The sequence below is a fragment of the Rhodnius prolixus genome, unplaced genomic scaffold, assembly GCF_049639745.1.
Source record: "Rhodnius prolixus isolate KJV_2025 unplaced genomic scaffold, Rpr scaffold_3, whole genome shotgun sequence".
Taxonomy (NCBI): domain Eukaryota; kingdom Metazoa; phylum Arthropoda; class Insecta; order Hemiptera; family Reduviidae; genus Rhodnius; species Rhodnius prolixus.
The window spans coordinates 51,415,392-51,435,350 of NW_027411603.1; positions in this window are offsets into that span (position 1 = coordinate 51,415,392).

The window sequence follows — 19,959 nt, forward strand, 5'->3', positions numbered from 1 at the left end:
TTTCAAGCGTTCTTATTACATCAATTTTAAAATTTCGCTGAAAACTAAAAAAAATAAAAAAATTCTACACGATAGTACACGTAATTTCCCGGAAGGAAGAAGTAATAAGAAATTTGCGTAACAATAAACTTGAAGACACACAGCTATTTGGAATATTTTTATTTATTAGTTACTAAGAATCTAGTTATTGGCCACTCTGTGCGCGATAAAGATAAATAAGTGAACTGTAGACTGGCCACAAGGTTACAATATAACACAATGAGTGTGACCCAAGGACGTTACTTATGTTCTTTAAAATATTGGAATATTTTTCTAAGCTACGTAATTATTTTGCCTAAATTCTAATACACTTTTAATTTGACATTATAAATACCCATAAGCAGTTGTTAAGTTCTTGAAAACATTTTTTGAGACACTCCTTGCAACTATAAAAGATAATTTTATATAATTTATTGCCTCTCACTAGACAAAAGGAAGTATTGTGATCGTGTCGAAGTTTCGATGTCTAGTTTCCACCGGAAATACACTCAGTGAAGTTCCATGAGTTCTAAATGAGCATAGATGCTGCTCAAAATGTGTATTTTGGAAAAGTGCATTTTCAGAAGAGAGAGAAGGAAAGGTGCCATATTGTTTGAACGGCTCCATAATAACTAAAGGAAGTTGCTTTGCTAGAAGAACACGTAACAACAAGTCCTCAACCGGAAGTATCGCTTCGCTGAATGGAATCTTCCTGGAAATTGTCCTCGACCAATTTTTCCTAAACTTACCCACAGATCTAAAACTTTTCTTCCTATAATTGGTCTATGGTAATTCTTTTTTTACAACAATTCCGGGGCCTCCAAATAAAGGATCATGTCAATAATTGGAAATGTGGGTTATACTATATACGCAGTGCTGGATTAATATCTTCGATTTTATCCGTCAATAGCAAGCATGTTTAAACCTGACCTACTTCGGACCTTCTTCCTTCATCAGAGGTAGATAAATCAGTTCCGGTTTCGGACTTTCATCCATCATCAGAGGTAGATAAATAAGTTCCGATTTCAGACTTTCGTCCATCATCAGGGGTAGATAAATCAATTCCGGTTTTGGACCTTCTTCCATCATCAGAGGTAGATAAATAAGTTCCGATTTCGGACCTTCTTTCATCATCAGAGGTAGATTAATCAGTTCCGGTTTCGGACTTTTGTCCATCATCAGAGGTAGATAAATCAGTTCCGGTTTCGGACTTTTGTCCATCATCAGAGGTAGATAAATCAGTTCCGGTTTCGGACCTTCTTCAATCATCAGAGGTAGATAAATAAGTTCCGATTTCAGACTTTCGTCCATCATCAGGGGTAGATAAATCAGTTCCGGTTTCGGATTTCGTCCATCATCAGAGGTAAATAAATCAATTCCGGTTTCGGACCTTCTTCCATCATCAGAGGTAGATAAATCAGTTTGTTGAAGAGATTTCCGCTTTATAAGCGGAAAGAAAGAGGTGGGCTTGTAGTCACACCAGATTTGGTTTATTGTTTCTCCGTAGTACCAAATAAAACTGACAGATATTTGTAAGTGGCAAACTCTGAGTTTAAAGTAATTTCTATGGAAATTCAACCCCCCTCCCAATTGAAAAATCTCGTGTTCAGATTTTTGGTTTTGTTTTAATGATATCAACAGTCGCAGTGGACCTCAAATCACGGCTCAACACTTCCTGTTTCTTGTAGCCATTAGTAAGATACAATAAAAAGCCCAAGATTGGGATAGAGTAGGCTGTGAAATAACCACTTACAGCCCTAGACGCGCGACCACTTCAACAAGTTACACGGACCGACTCCGATGGTGTTCCAATTTCCCAATACCAATTTTTTACGTGTTCCCAATACATTTTCCTCCTTACACGTGTGCGTGCTTACATAAATAAATAAATTTATTAACTAAGTTAATTTTCTTTGACTTTCACTGGAAAAATGTTAACTAAATGCTGGAGTTTAAAAAAAAATTAATAAATAAAAACATCAACAAAAAATGACGCGATGCATTCAAGGGACTTCCGCTTGCTTACATCATTACAAACTTCCGTTTAAAAATGTTCTTAGACCGCAAATTATCTTTTTGCAGTATGAGTGAACGTAGCCTTAAAGCCTAGAATATGGCTGTTCACTTTGTTTTCTTCCATATATCTGTAAGGAAAATCTAGGCTAAATTAATATGGTCTCATCTTTAAGAGAGTGGCTTTAAAGCCTAAAAAAAGGCTTTAGGGGCGGGTTTTCCTCCGGGAAATGCTGTACCATCAGAAAATCACTTGAGGATATTCAAGGCTCATTCTCAGCGCCTTCTAACTCAGCCTTAAATCTTCAGATATACTTCAAGGTGCAATATGGAGCTGAATGGCGCTGAATCCTCCTAGGCCTTGACCCGCCCCAATTCGGTGCATATTGAAGAACTCTCTTAAAGCTTCCCAAAATAGGTAGCACTGAATGATGCTCAAAAGAGGATGAGCAAAAAAAAAAAAAAAATGACTCACTTATGATTCAGCGATAAACGGGAGAATGCCCTTAAATTGCTAGCATCTACAACAGTCCAGGATGCAAAATAAAGGTTTAAGAATGATATCAAGATATTTTTGCCGTCGGCTTTCAAAGAGAAGTTAAGGTAGGAGATTTACCTTTTGGCTTCCACAGCATCCAGGAGATTGACAAATAGAAAATTTTGAGTCTCCCCTAACCCTCAACCATTGGCCAGGTCAAAATACACCTAAAGATGAATCTAGCCAGATAAAGTAGATAAAGAGTACAGCTTTTTACTAGTATTTTACCATAAACGGCCATACATATGTATCAAGTTCATACATAATAAATAAGATCTAGTCTGGCAGCAGTCTCCTATCCTGTGGTCCGGATTTTCATTTTCAATAATACATTATTTATCTGTATTCACCGCACTTGTATTGGACCAAACTTTGGAGTATTGTGGCTCCAAGAATATCTCCAAGCTGATCCTCCAAAATGGAGCTGAAATCGTTCTGAAAGAGTGCGCAGTCTTCCGGTTTTCTTTTGGTCGAAATATCGATACTCTCAGAGACTCCGATGTCTGGACAATTCTATCTAAATTTAATTGCGCAAATTTGAGTAAAAAAATTGTAGTAGCAATGTTTAATTTAATCGATAAAAACTAAATCATTTTCGAAAAACAAGGTCGTTAAATTTTAAAGATAGTTAGGCTAAGTTCTGGCTCCAATTGTATCGAGCAATGTCCCGAGCGCTGTGTTTAAAAATAGACTTACTAACTCGGTTTATAATTAATCCTGCTAGAAATAGATTCAATTGTAATTAGACTAGTCTACGCTGGTTCTCACCAGCTAGAACAATTAATAAAATAAGACAGCATTAGATTATAATCACATTTTTCTTGAGCTTCGTAAAAAAAAAAGGGGGGTCCAGTAATCGAATTATTATTTTTTTTTTTTTTAAACCCTTAAATGATTTAAATTAGATATTTTCGAGAGAATCTTTAAAAAAAAAACTGATAAGACAAAAAATGTAAAAATTCAGTGAAGGGCTACTTCCGGTTGTGACTTTTTTAGGGAAAGATGCAAGAAAAAACGTAACTTCTTCGAAGCCTTGAAAATAAAGTTCCAATGACCACAGATTTCGCGAATATAGAACAAAATCTAAGAATGAAATTCTAGTAAAGAAACCCAGTCCTTCCAGTCAATTGGTTTACTTAAATGGGCACCGTTATTGTTCTTGTAAAATGTGGGAAACGGTCCGCCGTGCTGTGGGACGGTATGCCTTTGATTTGTAGGATACAAGAAATGTGCGCGCGCTATGGCATGGATAAAATCAAAGATACGTCACCTTGTTAAATTGTACAGTAAAATGATAATAGATAATTGCCATGAATATATAATAAATAAAAGAAGAATAAGTATGGAAGTTAAGACGCACTATTCTTCCACAAGGCTGTGCCTATTCTTCCGTTAACTGTAGCCTTGAAACTCTCAATTCTCTGGTTTATTTTCATTTATTATTTTTAGTATTGCCGTTTGTGGATCTTATTTACAGTTTAATTATCAATACAGATTAATGGTGATCATCAAGTGCAGTTTCTAAATTTACAAATTATATATATATATATATATATATCAGGAAAATAGGAACCATTTTCGGAAGGAAATCTCTGGAAAGATTTACTGGATAAATTAAAATTTATTTTACCAGTGAAACACTAATTTTTTTCCCCCCTCGCTTCATTCTGGAGAAAAATATTTGATTCAACAGGTGTGTCGGACAATCTTCTATCAATTACAAAGAAAATGATTTTGTTGTTTTTCTATGTAAGAAAAAGTTTTTTCTTTTTTGTTTCCTCATTTGGTTACTGCAGTACTCTCGATGCAATACTAGAATGGCCCGTAATTTGTAGTTCCGAAACTCTCAATGCAATACTAGAATGGCCCCGTAATTTGATTGTTTCAATATTCTCGATGCAAAATACTAGAATAGCCAGCAATTTGTAGTTCTGAAACTCTCAATGCAATACTAGAATGGCCCGTAATTTGTAGTTCCGATACTGTCGATGCAATACTTGAATATCCCGTAATTTGTAGTACCGATACTGTCGATGCAAATACTAGAATAGCCCGTAATTTGTAGTACCGATACTGTCGACGCAAATACTAAAATAGCCCGTTAATTTGTAGTACCGATACTGTCGATGCAATACTAGAATAGCCAGTAATTTATAGCTCCGATACTGTCGATGCAATTCTAGAATAGACCGTAATTTGTAGTACCGATACTGTCGATGCAAATATTAGAATAGCCCGTAATTTGTAGTGCCGATACTGTCGACGCAAATAACGCAAATATTAAAATAGCCCGTTAATTTGTTGTACCGATACTGTCGATGCAATACTAGAATAGCCTGTAATTTGTAGCTCCGATACTGTCGATGCAACTCTAGAATAGACCGTAATTTGTAGTACCGACACTGTCGATGCAAATAATAGAATAGCCCGTAATTTGTAGTACCGATACTGTCGACGCAAATACTAAAATAGCCCGTTAATTTGTAGTACCGATAATGTCGATGCAATACTAGAATAGCCAGTAATTTGTAGCTCCGATACTCTCTATGAAATACTAGAAAAGCCCGTAATTTGTAGTTCCGATACAATCGATACAATACTAGAATGGCCCGTAATTTGGTTGTACCGATACTCTCTTTGCAATACTTGAAGTACTCGATACTTCCCCACAGTATATCATACTTCTGTATTATACTATACTCTTTTTTGTTCTGAAGCAAACCACCCAAAAAAAGGCGCTTATTGTGAGAGTTTACCCGTCAGTTCATCTGTCGTTCTTACGATATCATCTCTGATCTCAAAATGCTTCAATACCTGAACTAAGCATTTATACTTCCTCAGGTATTGCATATTGCTATCGAGAGAGAATTTTTCACTGATGATGTATTACAATGAATGGTATTGTTGCATCAATCGAAGACAACTGACGTAATGATCTTAAGCCAATTATAATGAGGAATTGAATTTTATGGATAATATTAAAAATGGAATGAATAGGAAAGTTCTTTCTCTAATGCCGCTCTAAGATAGGTACAAACGGAAGTACTGCAAAGAGAGTATCGGTACAACCAAATTACGGGCCATTCCAGTATTGCATCGAGAGTCTTGGAACTACAAATTACGGGCCATTCTAGTATTGCATCGAGAGTATTGGAACTACAAATTACGGGCCATTCTACTTTAGGTTGAACGTGTACTATGTACTTTCGTTTAGTGAAGAAATTATTTTATAAAACTAGAATAGAACTAGGTTATTATTAGTTATCTAATTGAGTCTCTTCAGTTCCACAGATCGTGGCATGCACAGCCCTGTTCAAATTTAGTAAAATACCTCCAAACAACGTTAAAATTTAAGAAATAATTCTAAGTTTAAAGACTATGAGTGAGTAACTATAGTAAGAGAAGCGTTTCACAATAGTTTATTTATATTTATTTTACTTTATTTTTAATGAGCAAGTAATCAAAAAACATTCAAAATAACGTAAAATAAATCCAAAGAATAGATTTGAATTCTGGTAAACATGAACTAATCATGAATTCTGAGGAAATCGAACAAAAAAAAAAAACGTAAACACATAAGAATTACGTCAGAATTGGAAGAGGAGTAGGGTTCAGTGTAACGATGTGCGTGACGTCACAACCTAACCTTACAGTGAGTGTGGCCTTCGATGTCTGGTAATCACTTATTTCTCAATATTATCTTCAACTCTGTGAAGGTTTCAAGTTTTCTACTCTTTTTTATTTTTTTTTTACTTTTATTAATATTTACCTATTTACCAATTTATTTACAAGGATTTTCTTACTCTAATTAAGTCCTCGTATTATTTTCTGGGTAGATTTTTAGAACAGAATAGAAAAGACTTATAGAAGAGGAGCTAAGTTAGGCTACCTTCTAAAGTATCTGTATTTTACTGACTTGAATCTACATAATATTAATTAGAATTAAATGTAGAATTGAATGAATTTCAAAGAAATCGGCCAACCAGAAGTAACACTACCCTGAATAGTTTTATCCGCATTTCCGTTCTCGAAATCGACTGCTACGATTTTATTCAAACTTCGTAATAGTGATTACAAACATATAAATCTAAAAAATTTATTAGAAATATTTATTTTAATCAGGGGATGAATAGATATTTACTCTAAATTGTCATTTTTTTTTTTGTGTATAATGTACGGTTCTATCTCTTGGATACTTTTAAGGGAGATGTTAAATGTGTGTTTTGCTAAAATTCCAAGTTTCAAGGAAAGTTCTAGGCCGGAAGTAATTCATCTTCTTTCTCTAGAGATTCTTTTCTTTCACCAAAAAATGGCTTTAGGCTTTTTACTTCAAAAATAAATTTTCGATTAACTAGAATGGCCCCGTAATTTGATTGTTTCAATATTCTCGATGCAAAATACTAGAATAGCCAGCAATTTGTAGTTCCGATACTCTCGATGCAATACTAGAATAACCCGTAATTTGTAGTACCGATACTCTCCATGCAAATACTAGAATAGCCAGCAATTTGTAGTACCGATACTTTAGATGCAATACTAGAATAGCCTGTATTTTGTAGTTTCTATACTCTCAATGCAAATACTAGAATAGCCCGCAATTTGTAGTTCCGATACTTTAGATGCAATACTAGAATAACCCGTAATTTGTAGTTCCGATACTTTAGATGCAATACTAGAATAGCCTGTATTTTGTAGTTCCTATACTCTCGATGCAATACTAGAATAACCCGTAATTTGTAGTTCCGATACTTTAGATGCAATACTAGAATAGCCTGTATTTTGTAGTTTCTATACTCTCAATGCAAATACTAGAATAGCCCGCAATTTGTAGTTCCGATACTTTAGATGCAATACTAGAATAACCCGTAATTTGTAGTTCCGATACTTTAGATGCAATACTAGAATAGCCTGTATTTTGTAGTTCCTATACTCTCGATGCAATACTAGAATAACCAGTAATTTGTAGTTCCGATACTTTAGATGCAATACTAGAATAGCCTGTATTTTGTAGTTCCTATACTCTCGATGCAATACTAGAATAGCCTGTATTTTATAGTTCCTATACTCTCGATGCAATACTAGAATAGCCTGTATTTTGTAGTTCCTATACTCTCGATGCAATACTAAAATAGCCCGTAATTTGTGGTTCCGATACCCTCGATGCAATACTATAATGGCCCGTACTTTGTAGTTCCTATTCTCTCGATGCAATACTAGAATAACCCGTAATTTGTAGTTCCAATACTTTAGATGCAATGCTATAATAGACCGTAATTTGTAGTTCCAATACTTTAGATGCAATACTAGAATGGCGCATAATTTGTAGTAACTTTTTTATTTAAGAAAAAATATTTTTCGATTAGTGGTTGTGATAGACTTTTTTATAAAGTTAAATTTAAAGTTAAAGATTTCTAAGTTCGAAGCTTGAGAATAGTAGTAAGGCAAAGTCATGTGAGTGTGTAAAACAGTTGATTTTATTTTAGAAAAATACGAGTACATTTAGTACTTTGTAATTACATAATAATATCTTTTCTCAAGTTACATTATCGATATGGCCAACAGAATTGTTGAAAAATTTAAGTGGAAATTTAGATATTATTCTAAATTTACCAGATAATTTAAAACTATAAATTATTGAGATATTTGTGCAGTAGAATACTGAAGTGTACTCAAGTATTAGAGTTACATGCGACCTCAAGGTCGACCCACTACTTGCGTCCGATCACAAATCATTACGTAATCACAACTCACACTGATAAAAACGCTCTCTACAATTACAAATAATACTAATAATAATAAAATGGAATCAATTACAGTATTTTAAAAACTTTGCTAATAATTTCTTTTTTAACTCACTTTTATGGCAGTAATAATTTTTTATGGCTAATAAAAACATTTAAATTTGTAATAATTATTTTGTAAATTTTATTCTTAATTTGTGACGTAGATTTATTTTTGTTTTTCATTTTGTTTTTGTTTTGATCCAGTTCTTCACGTTTTGAGGCGATTTAAAGGAAAAAAAAATGCGTGTTCTCAAATTGGTATGTGTCAAATTATTTTTGGTCTTATTCTTTCTTTATTTAATTTATAACTTACCGCCTGTTGGACACAAAGTCTTTGAGGTCATGTTTGAGGTACATAAATCTGGCAAAAATGGATTGATTTGTTTGAATTATGGCCATTTAACAATGACCATCATGAATAGGTCATCAAAGGAAACCGAAAAAAAGTCAGTTCAAACAAAACACTTTTCTTTTTTTTTTGTGTGTGTCCAGCGATATTTGTTGGAATAAAACCCAGATTTACTTCCGTTCGACGTATTATCGAGAACCAATAGGAATTGTAAACAAAGTAAGAAAAAAGATTTTGTAATCCCAGCTGTTAGAGAATGGTTGATTTTATTCATATTTCTGGAAAATAATTGCTCACTAAGTATTAATTTTTGTAATTAAAATAAATGATTAGCAGGCGCCGATCGGTAGCCGAGTGGTTAAGTAGCTAGACCCGCAAAGCTAAGATGTATTGTTGGTTTAGTGGGTTCGATTTCCCCAGGTCTAGGTCTTGGATTTTATTTAATTGTTAATATGAGAAATTTATAGTAAAGAATGTTTGGTAGTCACCTCCGTCCACGACCTAATTGGTAGTTGGACGTAAAGCCCCGCCTGAAAAAAATAGGCAATGACTTAAATGATTGGCTACAGAGAAAAAATCGAGTGAATAAAATCTAAGAACTTGAATTAAATAAAGCACCAATCACATCTATACTTTTGTGGACTTACAGTTTTAAACGGTTCTCTTTTAGGGGCTACTAGAGGGGGGGGGGATAAAAATACAAGGAATTATTTGCCCACCAATTGCAGGAAGCAGCAACTAAACCGGAAAACACCTTGCATATTAATGTGGCAGACCTGTGTTCACCTCGCTCCTGTAAAACAAATATTAAACTTAGTGACCTTAAAAAAATAAGTAAAAAATCGAAGAAAGGTCAAAATAAAAAATTATAATGAACTTTTTTTAATTTCACTCGTGAATCGATTAATTTATTCTGAGCGATTTTAAATTTTTTATTAAACAAAATAAAAAATAAAAGGAAGTTGAAGGTTAGAATTAAAAAATTAGTCAACCGGAAATAACACATTAGAAAAATCCATTTTATCAATTTTCAGTGTTATTTTCTGGGGGAAAAAATAGCGCCTACAGATTTTCTTTGAAATAACCTTTCAAGCTTAGCGCAGCCCCCCTGAATAATATTTTTTTTAAAAAAAAATTCCAATAGACTAAACTTGGGAATTCTGAACACGGAATTTGTGTTTTTTTGGTGGCGATTTGGAATATGTTCTCTTTTTCAAGGCTTTAATCGTTATTAATTGTCTGTTCTAAGTACGGTGACCATTATTTTTGTATCAAAAAACAGGACAAGGAGCAAAAAAAACCTATAAGAAATATTAATACGTTTAATAACACGAGATCGGTTATTACAAAACAATGGCCATATAATAGTATAGGTTAGTTTAGTTATTAGTTTTTAGCGATCGATGTTTAACACTAATCGACTAGTCTACTCTATCGGCTAAACAGGTTGTGCTTTACGCTAAAGGTTCGTCCAAAGTTAATCTACACAGAAAATTTTTTTCTAAACGATTATTTGCGAACTTAATTATTATACATTTATACTACATTTTTACATTCAAAAATTAAATTTGAGCTTAGGATGGAAGATTTGCGAGGAATCGGTCAAATAAAACAACTCGTCTTTTTGCCAACGTTTCGACAAATATATTGTCCTCTTCAGGGCCTGGATATTACAATACAAAGTAATATCCAGGCCCTTGAAGAGGACAATATATATCTATACACAATTCTGTCCAGAAATGCTAGGCGCCTCAATATGCATTCATTTCAATGGGACTTGTAGAGTATCCCCTTGTTACACAGACTGGAAATACGTCACTCACCACAAGCTCATCAACACGCTGGTTCCTGTAAAGCGCTTGTTCCGGCCCTGAACGAACCTGCGCAAGTTTGTACATATATATATGTATATATTACAACAGAGCGCTATTATAAAATATTTGGCGGAGTGTTGATTTAGCGTAGAGTAGTTTTAGAGTAGAGGCAAACAGTTTCTCCTCCTGAACAACACAATCAACAGTGTTAGCCCTTCCCCCACTCTTTGTTCCTGCCAATACTACAGCCTAACGGACAGTGGCCTTGCTCTCTGTGTGTGCGTGTGTACTACAGAAGAAGGGTAGAGATAGTTATAAGGGGCATTGCTATACACACCGGCAACACTACTGTTTCATTTTTATTTTGCGCCAACTAGTCCCGCGCGCGCGGGCCAGCCTAGGCGGGCATATACACAACACGGCTAACTATATTATATCGCTAGATCTTCATCTTCGCGCGCTTAATAGATTTTGCACTATATATATACGTATTATTTTTAAATAGCCGGAAATATTTGTTGGCAAATAAAGAACAAAACAAAATCGGACACCTGCCGTCTTATTTTAAAATAACCACTTGTTTATTACTAAGCACAAAAAAAAGAAAGGGATTATAATAATTCAAAATTTTGGAAACAACTCACATGACTTCGAGTCCGTAAGTCCATATTGGTGGTGAGAAGAGCTGTATAGAGTCGACAGTTTGTTCTGTAGTGAGAGTTTTGAGCGTTTGTCGAGTAGTCTGGCTAGAAGTTTGTATCGTTTAAGTCTCGTATGGGGGTTCCCCAGGTAAGTCTCTTGTCTAGGGTACATTCCAAGGTACCGCACATGGTCGGCTGGTGGGGGATAGGTGTACGATGTAAGAAGACAGGGGGTGGAGTTGTCGTTTGAGTGTGAAGACTATGTATTTAGACTTAGTTGGGTTAATCAATATCTTAATGTTGAAATTTAAATACCTTAATATTTATTAAACAATAAGTAATTATAATTAAGTAAAGTAACTACAGTATTGCTCCTTAATTAATGAGATGGGTGTGCCTGGTGTTTCTTTGCAAGGTTCCGCTATATTCGGTTCGAAATTGTTTTTCCTTGACACCCCCCTGGCACAGATCGACCCCTGGGGGGGATCTATATAGACCACTTTGGCGACCTCTAGTTGAGACAGTCCATTGTTATCTACTTATACACCTGTAATTCGTTAATTAAAGGAAACTAATCAGGAAAAATCAAACCTTAGAAAATGATGTGAGTGATTCGTTTTCCATCTTTAAAAATATAGCGAAAATTCCTAGTATTTGAAGTATAAGCCCTTGTGGAATGTTCTAATACGAGGGTCGTTTAAAAAGTCCGTGCAAAAATAAAAACTACTTAATTTTTTGGGGTAAACCTTTTTTATTTTTCAACATAGTCTCCTTTTAGGCTTATACACTTCGTCCAACGCTGCTCTAGTTTGTTGATCCCTTCCGAATAATAGGATTTGTCCAAGCTCTGAAAAATAGCCATTCGTTTCTGCAATCACCTCCTCGTTTGAATAAAATCTTTTTCCCGCCAGCCATTTCTTCATATTGGGGAACAAATAGTAGTCCGAGGGAGCCAAGTCTGGAGAATAGGGGGGATATGAAACGAGTTGGAACCCTATTTCCATTAATTTTGCGACCACAACTGCTGAGGTGTGAGCTGGTGCGTTGTCGTGATGGAAAAGGACTTTTTTGTGGGCCAATCGTGGGCGTTTTTCTTGTAGCTCGGTTTTCAAACGGTCCAATAACGATGAATAATATGCACCTGTAATAATTTTACCCTTTTCCAGATAGTCGATGAGGATTATTCTTTGCGAATCCCAAAAGACAGTCGCCATAATCTTTCCGGCCGAAGGAACGGTCTTCGCCTTTTTTGGCGCAGATTCCCCCTTGGTAACCCATTGTTTAGATTGTTCTTTGGTCTCAGGAGTGTAGTGATGTATCCATGTTTCATCCACAGTGACGAAACGACGCTTAAAGTCCTGCGGAACAGCTGCAAACCGTCCTTGCAACACTTCATACGATTTCGTTTTTGGTCAAGCGTGAGCAATCGCGGCTTGCGGATAGCTTTGTCATGTCCAAATGTTGATGCAAAATATTATGTACCCGTTCATTCGAGATGCCCACAGCACTAGCAATCTCACGCACCTTCACTCTTCTGTCATCCATCACCATATCATGGATTTTATCAATGATTTCTGGAGTAGTAACCTCAACAGGGCGTCCAGAACGTTCAGCGTCACTTGTGCCCATATGGCCACTCCGAAAATTTTGAAACCACTTATAAACTGTTCTAATCGAAGGTGCAGAGTCACCATAATGTTTATCAAGCTTCTCTTTAGTCTCCTGAGGCGTTTTGCCTTTCATAATGTAGTGTTTAATCAACACACGAAATTCTTTTTCGTCCATTTTTTGAAAATCACTCGACTTCCTCGATTCAAACGAATGCCAAACACAAAGAAATAGACCGATCTGGCTGAAACTTGGTGTGTGTTCTTCCAAGAGATGCTACTAACTAAACATAACCTCGATACGCGCCAGTAGTGCTATCTCTCTGACTTTGCACGGACTTTACAAACGACCCTCGTAGAAGCCCCTTAATTGGCAAAAAATGTAAAATGACTTTAAGAAGGGCTTACCTAAGAAAGTGGGCAGCAATTTTGTTAATCCATTCTGTAAGTCACTGCTAATGACTTGTATGGGTTTTCAATTAACGGCGGCCACATTCAATTAACTAACGCTGTAAACAGTCGCTTAGCGTTTTCAACACAAATTTTCTCTTTACGTACAGAAATAGTTTTCGAGTTAATTAACTTTTAATGTTTTTATTTACAGTAATTAGTTTTATTTATTTATTTAACTAAAAATAGCTTCTTTTTACTCTCTACATTTTAGAAAATACATACTTGGCCATTTTCTTCATTTGTAAACATCTATACAGGGTGTTCATTTTAAGAAGGGCTCAAATGCATTTCATGCTTAAACGGTTAATCTGAGCTAAAAATAGTAGAGGAAAAATTTGTTGCCCGTCACCTCTAGTTACAGAATATAGGACTTGATTTTAGATTTCTGCCCGCATACGCGGCTGACGCGCGACCAAAAGTAAAGGTTTGCAGTTGACCCCCATTTTCATATACACAGTTTTAAAGAGTACAAAAAGTTATGAAAGAAACCGGAAACCGCAATTCGATATCTTCAAAATTAAAGGTGCTAGGCCATTTCAAAATCTGGTATTTATTAATCATATTATTACCAAATAATGATTAAACCTTCTTGTTTGTAACAGATGTAAAAATAATTTTTAGCCATTTTGTGTATGTTTGAGAACATCTAAGGCTCTTAACATCTGATTTTTCTTAGAAAAATCACTGGGAAAACTACTTATTTCCCGATATTAAGACAAATACTAGCTTTACTGCCTTGGCAATATTTTCAGTAGAAAGGGGATGAAAAAATACAAAAAAAATGACCTATCGCGTGCTCTTCTTTCTCTTTGATAACAAGTTCAAAAATTGAAATATGATTAATAAATACCAGATTTTGAAATGGCCTAGCACCTTTAATTTTAAAGATATCGAATTGCGGTTTCCGGTTTCTTTCATAACTTTTTATACTCTTTAAAAGTATATATGAAAATGGGGGTCAACTGTGAATCCTTACTTTTGGTCGCGCGTCAGCCGCGTATGCGAGCAGAAATCTAAAATCAAGACACATATTCTGAAACTAGAGGTGACGGGCAACAAATTTTTCCTCTACCATTTTTCGCTCAGATCAACCGAAATGAAATGCATTTGAGCCGTCTTAAAATGAACACCCTGTGTATGTATTTATGCAGCAAAGTATAAAATAAGGAACTGTAACACTGCCACCTGTATCCTGTCCTGAAATTTTACTGAAAAATGGTTACAAACTTGCATTTCCGCTGCAAAACTCTGCGTAGAGTAAAGATAGTAATGTAAAAACATTTTCTTTAACACACACTGCCATTGTTATCAGAGACTGTGATTGGCTAGCACGTCCTTGTACACATTACTTTGAAGGTTTCGGAGGCCGGCCGATTGGCACCTAAGGATGATTGAAGATAAAGGTCATGTCAAACTATAATTGCATACTTCTAAGTCACATATTCAAGATAATTAAATAGCCTTCTCGGAAATTTAACAAAGTTTTTATTTGCCAACGACAATTCTGGGATTTTTTTGGTTAAATTCCCTATCGATACATACTGTTTCGATGTTTCAGCTGAACAGCGATTTCTCGAATAACTCACTTTCAAGCAATCGTGTGCGGACTTCCAGTTTTCTTTTTCCACCAGAAATGTTCGATTTATGGCTCGCTAAGTCCGAGAAAGTGGTTTTTTAAGTTACGAAAAATATATATATATTTTTTTTAATTACGTAAGAAGCGAGATTCTTCTTACGCGTGTTCACATCATGTGTTCTATTACAATATTACAATTGTTTGCACTAAACGGGCGAGCTATGAAGCATACAGTTTTACTCATAAGGAAAAGACTGCTAGAAAACTACCGATGACGTCACACACACACACACACACACAGTCATTAACCAGAAAAATTTTGTTTAAAAAAAGTTGAACAGACAGACAAATATATTGTAGTGATTAATTTTGTTCTTTTAATCTTTTTTTTTTTGACAATCTGACTCATCTTCATTAGGGAAAGTTGATGATGTAATTAAATGCGTACGTCATTCATTCGTGTGTAGTCATGAAATTTTTTTCGTTAAATGGTTTTTGATTGGTGAATATTTTTTTTTTTTTTTTTTTTTAACTTTCTCTGAATCCTCGTTTTGAGGAAGAAAGTAATGGCGGCCATTGGTTATCGCTTTTTGACGTGAATACGTCTTTAAATTTGCTAACATGTGAAGGCAATACAAAAAAACCTAATGATAACAAAATCGGGGGGAATGAGTTTGGCATTATAGTTTCGAAATCTATCGTCTACATCCAAAATTAAATTAGACCACTGGATAGCTAAAGGATCAAAGAATTCATTATGATAAGCGAGGACTGTGACGCATCGCGAGCGGTGAAGGGGTAAACGCCGCCATTTTGAGATCAATTTGCTGCGTATCGAGATTTGCAATTAGTATATAACTTTTGACTCGGAGAAGCTACGATGTTCTTTTAAGTTTTAATCGTCAGCTGTCGTCACAATCTATCGATTGTATATAAAACATTAGTGTCAAATAGTGACGGTGAATTGTAATAAGGTGTTAGAATAAAAAAAATATCAAAAATATATGTCGGCCTATACGCGTCGAAAAGCCAAAACCAAATACAGAGATCCAGTATACGGTTAGAAAGGGCTTCTCAAGAACAATCGAATGGTAATAATAAAACACCATATAACCGAGTCAAGCTGTGCCGGGAACGTAAAAGAATGAATGCGGCCGAGCGGATCAACGACGGTGTCCAGTACATCTGCAGCTGGGGCGGGTTGAAATTATGCAAGTGGATGATGAAATCGCTTTTACATCGACAACGGACTGTATAGGCATAGATTGTGTTCGATCGTCGATTATGAAGACACATTGCTTTCATCCTAAATACTTGAATAAAAATATTTTATATAAAAAATATAACCTGTTACGTAAACGTATTCACGTACAACACACGGCCGCGTCCATGACACAGTCACAGTTTTTTTTTCTTTTATTTTGAGTTGCCACCGGAAGTACTCGTTTTCAGGTTATCTGATTCTCTTCCTTCTCCCCACTCCTATTATTAAATCAGTTTTCAAACAAAATTGAACATTAATGAAATCTAAATTAGTAAGCAAAAACAGCTTATACAGAAATAATAATAGTGTTTAATTCTATAAAGAGCTTTAACTTATATATATATATATACATACAATAAGATCGATAGGCACCTGTGGGAGGGGGTGGGGGTACAATGCCAGCGTCACTCTATGCGCTCCACTATTGAGGTCACGCGCCTAACTTTACTAATATAGTGAGCCGTGACCCAGCGCTTCCCGCATCTCACTCGCACACTCTCTCTCTAACAGTTTGTGTGTTACTTCCTGCGTGTTGCGCGGCAAATAGCACCAGCTCCCGCATTACTTATCCACCCACGGATCTAATCTCTTCCGCTTAGTATTCTGTTTATTAAAGAATGATTTTTTTTTAATTTTTAAATTTTTTTTTTTTGCTTATCATCTCTTCATTCTGGTATTTTAAATATGTTTTTCCCCATTTTAGGATAGTTTTTGAGGTTCTCCCAGATTGCTGCACTTTACGCAGCATGTACTGTGCCTTCAAAAGGTGCCACCTCAGATACAGAGAGCAGTTGATAACCTCCTGGCTAACCTGGCTTTCGAACCACTTACTTTTGGACGCGCGTCAGCCGCGTATGCGACCAGAAATCTAAGATCAGGTCACATATTCTGAAACTAGAGGTGACGGGCAACAAATTTCTCCTCTACCATTTTTTTTTTTTTTGCTCAGATCAACCGTTTAAGCATGAAATGAACCGTTTGGCCCCTTCACGTATTACAAAATAAATGTATCAGATTGTGTCTCGGATTCTTGAACAGCACACCTGTGGACGTAATGTACGCAGAGGCTGGCGAATTACCGCTCGCTTATAGAATAGAAGTACTGTCCGATCGATATGTCTTAAAAAAATTAGCCACGAACCGAATAATTTATAACAAAATAAGCCAATTAAATACCGAAGTCCTCACTCACAAATATTGGACAAAAAAGAAAGGCCCCATTTACACAGAAAGTTTTATTAGAATCTCTACCTTTAGAGATAAGGTATATTCTAATAATAAGTTAGATGTGTACAACTTAAAATACGAACATTTATTGATAAACTGGCGGTATTACAAGAGATGATTAACTCGTTAGATTGCTACTGTAAGATGTGGGGGCTGGCGGTCAACTTAGAAAAATCAAAAATTATGATCTGTAAAAAAAGAGGGGGAAGACATGCTGTATCTGAAAAATGGCATTTTGATGGTCAGAATATAGAGATTGTGAAAAGTTATAAATACTTGGGGATAAATCTGTCGCCTTCATTGTCTTTCGATAAGCATTTAAAAGATAAATTGGGAACTGCTAAATTTGGTTTAAATTGCACATGGAGCGGGATGCTGTCAAATTCAAATATACCTCTAGACTCTAAGTTCAAGATTTTTTATGCCACTTCTAGAGCCGTTATGTGCTATGCAGCCCAGGTCTGGGGGTTTACCCGATATGAAACTGTTGAGAAACTTCAGAGGTTTTTCCTCAAAAAGTTATTCTCTTTACCTCCCAATACGCCTAACTATGTGCTAAATTTAGAGATTGGCATGTCTAGTATGTTTATCTACACGCTGAAGTTACATTTCAATTATATTTTAAAGTTATTTAAGTTGCCAGAATGTAGATTGCCTAGAATAATAGCCGCGAAAGTAATCTCTAAAAATTTTTATTGGTTTAATGATTGGAAGCTATTGTGTGCACAGTTTCAATTTCCTGCGGAAAATATTGATTCTAACTGTTTGGAGGTTTGGCAGACCAGTTTAAATAGTTTAGTTTCTCAAATAGAACAAAATGATAAATTAAGTGCCGAATGTAAAGCCAGACAAGCTGTACATCATAGGTTTTATTCGAAGTTGAGCTATGAGTGTAATTATATCAGCACACTTTCATTTAGTGATGCCAAGCTCATTTTAAAGTCCAGATGTGAAGCGCTAAACTTAAAATATAAACATTTTAATAATGACGAGTGTCAGCTTTGCTCCATGTGCAATTTGCGAGAAATTGAAAATATTATGCATTTTATCGCAGTCTGCCCTATTTTGTCTTCTTATAGACTTAAATATTTTAATAGAAAGGTGCTCACAGAGGTAGAACTTTGTGAGTTCTTAAATGGAAAAAACTGGAATAATCTGTGTTCATTTCTAAGAGATGCATCCAGATATAGAACTTGGCTGTTGGAACAATGGGATTATTAACCTCTTTTCTCTGTATTAATTTAAAAGAAAAATAATTTTATTTTTTTCGCCATTTTGTTTTGTAAAATCTTAAAAATTTAATTTGGTAAAATTTCAATTTTTTGTTTCTTCATTTATACCCCACATTATATTAGTTATAAAATTTATTTTTTCAATAGTAAAAAAGAATTTTAAGTTTTTTTTATTTAAACATTATAATTTTTTGGTTAACATTTTTAATTTTTATTGCAATTCATGCAGACGGAGTAAAATCCATGCATTATTTGTGTTTTGTTTTTTATGTTTTATATTACTGTATTATTTTTTGATTGAATAAACATTTTATTATTATTATGTTATTATTATTGAGCGAATTAAGTGTTAACACTTCCTTCGACTTGATAAAGATACCGGAAAAGATGAGAACTGCGGCCTTCGAAGAGTACATTTCTTCCCATTATCCGGGCTCATATCGTTTATTTACAGATGGGTCCAAAATCAATAATAAAGTCGGAAGTGCTGTGTATGATCCGGTTCGGAACTATTTTACGATAATTAAATTAGAAGATGAGGCGTCCATCTATACAGCGGAGCTAATTGCTATTTTAACGGCTTTAAAATATATTTATTCGTTGTCGGAGAAAAAATATACCATTATTATTGACAGCCAGAGTGCGTTGTGTAAATTATCACATATACACAACCAGTCTGCAGGAATGAATCACATTATCGCAGAGATTGTAGAAACTATTGCCATTTTTAAAGAGAAGGAAGTCTGCATTAATTTTTTGTGGGTAAGAGGTCATTGTGGTATAAAAGAGAATGAAATTGTTGATACACTTGCAAAGGAAGCCACCAATAGTGGGGAAATGGCTAATTATAAATTACCACACACCGATATCAAGGGTATAATTGCAAAAGCAGCACTACAAAAATGGCAGACAGATTACAATAATGGTGATAAAGGTAGATTCTATAAAACTATGGCAGATCAGTTACCTAGACAACCATGGTTTAAGGGAACTGTCACTAATAAATGGGTTGTTACGACAATAAGCAGGCTGAGAGCGAACCACGCGGTGTGCGGATCGTATCTACACAGGATCAACAAAAGGTCCTCTCCTCTTTGCGTAGATTGCAATGAGGAGGAGTGGTAGAAAGGAAACGAATGTTTGACGACTTGTACAGGTATTTAGATGCACCATTTCGCTACGAAGACATTATATTCTCCACCAACAGTTATGTGCTTAAGTCGATAGCAGAGCTAGCAATGAAATATGAATGTATTTAGAAGCTATAGCCGAATTAGAATGAATGGAACAAAATGCTTAGAGAAGGATTACGTGATTTTAATTTTGGTTAAGCGAGAAGGATGGCAGGAGCACAGAGTGCTGCTCCATCCATTAGCAGTAGTTTATGTAAATAGCGGTATATAGTAGAATGATGAATGTGTGAAGCGAATGTATTTATAAGTAA